The following is a 5,887-nucleotide window of genomic DNA, read 5'->3' on the forward strand; positions in this document are numbered from 1 at the left end:
AAATTTCTAAACTAATGTGACATCTTCGTTGAATCCAAAAATGTATTTGAAAATTGAAAAACAGCCTTAATAATTTACATCATTTCACCAATTCTAAAGACAACATTTAAATGAAGATTCTCAATAAACTAGGGGCATAGCAAGTAACTTACAGGGGCCTCAGGAACAACTTTGCCCATTTTACTGAGGCACCTGGACAAGAGCTTCTTAACAGGCTCTATCTGCACATATTTGGAACTCATAAGCAATCGCACTACGTGAAAAATTATCAATAACAAATAATTGTTGATTATCCTTAGAAATACATTACATGTCTCCAATTCCAAAAGAAACAAATCATAAAAAATGGTTCAATTTTAATGCATTTAGCAACCAATCATAAAAATGGTATGATCAACAAAGCGTCGTTCATTATTACATATTTGACATGTGAGATACTACAGAAAAATAAAGAAATCTCAAATCAACAATTCCACATTCTAAATTAGTCTAAGAGGTCCCTTCAGGGCATCCAACGAAATTGGAATGATATAAATTAGATATCTAACTAAGGGGAATTCTATCCATGTTTACATCTATATTAGCAATTCCAATTTTTGTTTTTGTTCTCCAGTGAACGTTCAGTCTGCCTACATTTGAACGAAGGTTGAACATGTAGAAGAACAGGTCTAGATGATCTCCTTCATTTCCAAGAATAGTGAATGCCTCATCATTCAACAAGAAGAAAATTGGCATTTCTAAAAGCACTGAAAGTAAGTCGAGTGGCCCATCAGAGCTTTATCACATTTGGTGTCCCCTTCAGCTACAAGTAATAAAATTGACTTTTTAGTTTATACACTAAATAAGAAATTGCATACATACATGATTAGCACACTAAGAGAGTCTTAGGTGATTTGGAATCAGAAAATTTCCAGCTCTGGCACTCATGCACTATGAATTAACATCAGAGAGCACTAGGAATTTAGTTTAGAACTGAAGATCCATATATGTTAATACTGAAAATGGATTCCTTCAGAAGCTTCATTATCCAAAAATAGTAGGGCAACGAACCAAAAATAATAAATGTACAATTTGCTTCCCATAGAAGATAAAAAGTACAAAAAGAAAAAAAAAAAAAAATGGAACTGTGAGATAAGGGCACCTACTGTGGATTGAGTGAATCTTCTAGCAAAGAGGAAGTATTCTCTAAAGCATCATTCCGAATATCGATTGCATAAACACAACTCCTGGCTGATTCATCAGCGACTCTTTTGACCATTGCTAAAGTATCGTAACCATTGCCACAAGTGGCATCACTGACTCTATCCTCTTTCTAGACAACATGTTTCCAAAGCCTGGAAAAAATATGAAATAGCAAATATTTGATGACTGATTACAATTGATTGAAATAATATGCAAAATACAAACATAAATTTCTTAATCTAGAGATGGCATTGGACAAAATGGACAAGATCTAATAAAGTTATCAGTACAAAGAAAATATCGCTTGAAGTCTGAATATCATTTGAGTTTTTTTTAATTTCCCCAACTCAATTTGGAAATGACTCATCAGGAGCCTGCAGAAGCTCATTCCTATATAGCATCAAACAAGGTCCATTAACCAAGCTCATTTTGTTGACCCAGTAAGCACAAGTAGCACCCAGCTCATAAACTTAAGTATCAAGATGGGTGTGTGTGTTAATGGTTAATTGCAAAAGAGCTCTGCAATCATCTGCACCAGTGTATAAAAGGCATTTTAAAGTCCACCGCCAAATCTAGATTCTGGTATTATTTCCTAGAAAGGAGAAGTTAATCATAAATGACAGCATGATCTGGTGCAACTCCTTATTTCCAAGATAGGAAGTCAAGAAGCAAGGAATATGTATGGCAAGCATCTCATCGTTGAGTATGCCAATGAAGTGTCAATAAAAGATATCTTGGGGACTGAAAAAAGTATATTCCAACAATGTTTGATTGATCAAAAAGATAGAAAATTTAGAGAGTGATCCAACATACCTAATGTTCCAACTTGTGCCTATTCCATACAAAGATTCATAAAAACTTTCTACACACATGCATATGCAAGCACACACAACCCCAAAACCTAAAACTCGTATCTGACAAGGAGTTACTAGCTCTCTGGCTCTTAACATGGAATTCAAAATTTTGGACAACAGTGAACAGTCTTCCAAATGCTACCTGTAGTGAACTAATAGACTATCTAAACTTCACCCTAGGGACCTAATCAATGAATTCATATGTAAGCCAACAATGTTCTGAACATGAACAGGAAGGGACCTAAATACACACACACACACAGGATTTTCATGATTCAGAAGCACAACTACCATTATGTTGGTGAAAAGAATGCCAATATCCCTCGCAAAACATAACAATACATCTCTTGCATCTCTACAATTCCTAAGCATCTCCAATTATACTAAAACTACACCACCACAATACATTTAGAAGTCAGGTATGGTGATATCATGATTCAGTGCACAGTTTTCCCTTGATGAAGGAGAATCAGTCCGATAACAACTCACTAATCACACAGGAAAGTTCATGTATACTTCCCATTTTCAATAGATAAAGCCTTCAAAGATTGAGGGTTTTTCAATGGATGATATAAGTCACCAATCTATAGAAATCATATAATCTCAGCTACACTCTAAACAATAAGAGTCTTTCACACCTAGAATATACTAGTTTTCTAGTGCAAACATGTTCCACCATAATTAACAGAGCCTTACAAAACAAAAATGAACTGTTTATCATTCACATAAAATACTTACAGCTCAGAATATATTGATCCCAAATGCATAACACCAATTTTTAAAAACCAACCTCTTTTTAATCACTCAAACGAGATGAATATTCCAAAAAAAGAAACCCAACTGAATCAAAAGAAACATTGTTTTCAACAAAACAAAAAAAAAAAGTTTCAAAATGCACCAATCAATAAGATTAGAATAGAACAGCTTTGACCCACTAAATCTAATCTTACTTAAACCAGATCAAACCCATTAACAAGCACCAAGAATGATGAATAGAAATACAGACATTTATACATGAAGGCGTTTGTGGAGGTTGATGGTGTACTCTCTCGTGACAACCTCTTCCTTTGATGCCCTTGTCCACCATTTTGGCAGCTTTACTCTCTCTCTCATGCCCAACAGGGATATTCTGCTATTAAAAAAAAAATCATCCTATTCTCTCTCATCTTTATTTAGATTTAAATGAAAGACACATAGGAAAATGTAAAATAATTCTAATGGTTAACAAAAAATAAAAACCAACGTAACCTTAAACAATCACTTGTCTTTCCTAACCTGACCTCCATGGAAAACCCGCATCACAAAATCTCTAATGCCCTTGACCCAAAAAACCACGAGGGACTCCCAGCAAGCATTAGAAAAATCCAAGTGCTAAAGGGAGTAGAGAATTAACAATTAAGAAGATTATCTTCATCTATGTGAACTAGCTAGGACCCTCGAAGAGTTGAAGCAGTGTCTCAGGAGGAAGGTGTTCAAAGGAATTTTTAGAATTAGTTGGGTTGTCTTTGTTCCTCATAAATCTTCGAATCACTTTATAGGTTTAAACTGTTTAATCAATGTTGTCTGTCTGTCTGTCCGTCCTCGAATAAGTGTTAAAAAATAATAATAATAAAAAAAAATAAATAAATAAAAATGAGAGTTGGTGCGTTGACAATATTTTCATAATATTTTCACAACAAATCATAGGTAGTTAGTTATTATCGATTCAAATTTGAACTTAACACTAAGATTACTTTTTTGGCCAAAAAATAACAACCAATAACTACCTGTCACTTCAAATTTATTGTAAAAAATACTGATTAGTCTGTTGAAGATCAATAGCTTTAGGACAAAGAACTTGTTATTGTTGGTGTTGTAGAATGGTGAAATAGAGACTTCTTGAATGTGATTAGTTGATGAAAGATCCTTAAAGTCCTAACCGCTTTAATTGGGATTAAGGTGTATTAGGCTATTGGGCTTAGGGGTATGTAGAAAACCCACTAACCGGCCAAACTCGAACTGACCCAACCCAACCCACCAGGTTGGGTCAGTTCTTAAGGCTTGGTGAGTTGGGTTAGGTTATAAATAAAAAAAATTTGTAGCAGGTCGGGTTGGGTTTAGGTCATAAAATTACAAACCCACCAAACCCGACCCGACCCACCTATATTTTAATATATATATTTAATAAATATTTTTTTAAAGTTAAAACTCAGCTGTAAAGCACTTCATCAATTCCTACAAATATATATAATATAAAATCCTATAACTTTCTTTAATATATATTTAAATATATTATATAATTAATAAAAAGAAATATGGGTTCAATTTAATAATAATAATAATAAAAAATGTTCAACCCATGAGTTCAACCCGACCCATGTGGGTTAGGTTGGGTTGGACATATGTGATGGGTTGGGTTGGGTCGAATTTTTTTTGACCCACCATGTTGGGCTGGGTCAAAAAATTCTCTCAACCCGACCCAACCGACCCATGCACACCCCTAATTGGGCTTTATAAAAAAAAATGGCAAGGAAATTATTTAACTCTTAGAGTTTCTAACGAAGATATATAAAGTTCTAACTATCACGGGTCAAAAAGAGAATGTCAAAATTCCTTTTGTACCCATACAATGATAAATAGTTGCATAACTCACCATGTCAACAATAAATACATTAAAAGAAGTCTTTTTTTTGTTTAATTACAATAGAATTTTTTCATAAGCCAACCATTTTGTTTACTTCAGACTTAGGGTCCATTTAGTTGGAGGAGTGAAAAAGTGGAATGATAGAAAATTGTGGGAGGGTAGAAAAGTGAGATGATAGAAAAGATTTTAATTTCCCTCCTTTTTGTTTGCTTGGTAATAAAAAATTGGAAGGATAGAAAAATGTATTTGTATAAATTTACTTATTTACTATTGTTAAAAAATGATGCCCTATTAAAACAAACCAAAAAAAAAGTGACAAAAAAAAAAGCAATCACACAAATTTATTAGGAAATAAAAATCATATCTAGAAAAAGAATCACATCTAAAAAAGCAAACAAAAAAAAATCGCAAAAAAAAAAAAGTAAAAGAAGAAGAAGAGCAACTGGACGAAGCCTGCTAAGGAAAAAAAAAAAAAAAAAGGCCAATGGATTGGAGTCATTGGACAAGCCCACGTGCAAGTGCAGATGGGCATCTTTGTCATTTACTTGTTAAATTCCTCCCACTCAGTTTTTTCTCCATTTTGGAGAGAAAATACATGGGCCCCACCAATTTTTTTCCCTCTCCTCCTTCCAACCAAACACCTACAGAAAAAAAAAAAAAAAAAAAGTTTTTCTTCTAATTTTCTCTCTAAAGTTTTCCATTCACCCTATTTCACCTCCAAACAAACACACCCTTAGGCTTCTCAAATTATTGATCATCTTATCACTTTCCTCCCTTGGCCCATTAGATAAAAAAAGAAAATTTTAAAAAGTGGTTGTTTGTATGGAGGAGAACTAGTTGTGGGGAAAGCCCAAAAAGAATCCTCATCTTTTTTTAGTTTGTAATTGCTACCCATCGATTGTGGGTGGGGCCATGCATTCAACCACTTTAATGCCCCAACTCGATTACAAGCTCACGTCACTAAGCTCAGCACTTGGTATGGTTATTGCAACAATATATAAATAAAACAATTTACCTGTATTTTATCGATGTGGGATATTGAGGACTGTTTTGCTCTTTATTCCAAGTGACCGTTTGGATCCGGATGAATTTTGCTGTGTTTTGCGTTTTAGCATTTTTTTTTTCAATGTGCATGAATAGTAACTGGTACTGTTCATGCACGTTATTTCACTATGCGGGGGACAAGTCACTGTGTACACACTGTACAAGTACTGTTCACACATTGTGC

At 34.0% G+C, this 5,887-nt stretch overlaps 1 long non-coding RNA gene across 3 annotated transcripts; it reads right to left on the minus strand.

The window, feature by feature from the left end:
* Nucleotides 1-263: 263 nt before the first annotated feature.
* LOC142615288 (uncharacterized) lies at nt 264-3,543 on the minus strand. Of its 3 annotated transcripts, none has more exons than XR_012840722.1 (4): nt 3,317-3,543; nt 3,043-3,165; nt 1,146-1,334; nt 264-802 (listed from the first exon to the last, which is right to left on the minus strand). It is a non-coding gene; the product is annotated as an uncharacterized LOC142615288 (long non-coding RNA). The 3 variants fall into 3 exon arrangements; XR_012840720.1 differs by having other exon boundaries at nt 3,312-3,543; XR_012840721.1 differs by having other exon boundaries at nt 3,043-3,168; nt 3,312-3,543.
* Nucleotides 3,544-5,887: the final 2,344 nt, after the last annotated feature.

This window comes from Castanea sativa, chromosome 11 (genome assembly GCF_040712315.1).
Source record: "Castanea sativa cultivar Marrone di Chiusa Pesio chromosome 11, ASM4071231v1".
Lineage (NCBI taxonomy): Eukaryota > Viridiplantae > Streptophyta > Magnoliopsida > Fagales > Fagaceae > Castanea > Castanea sativa.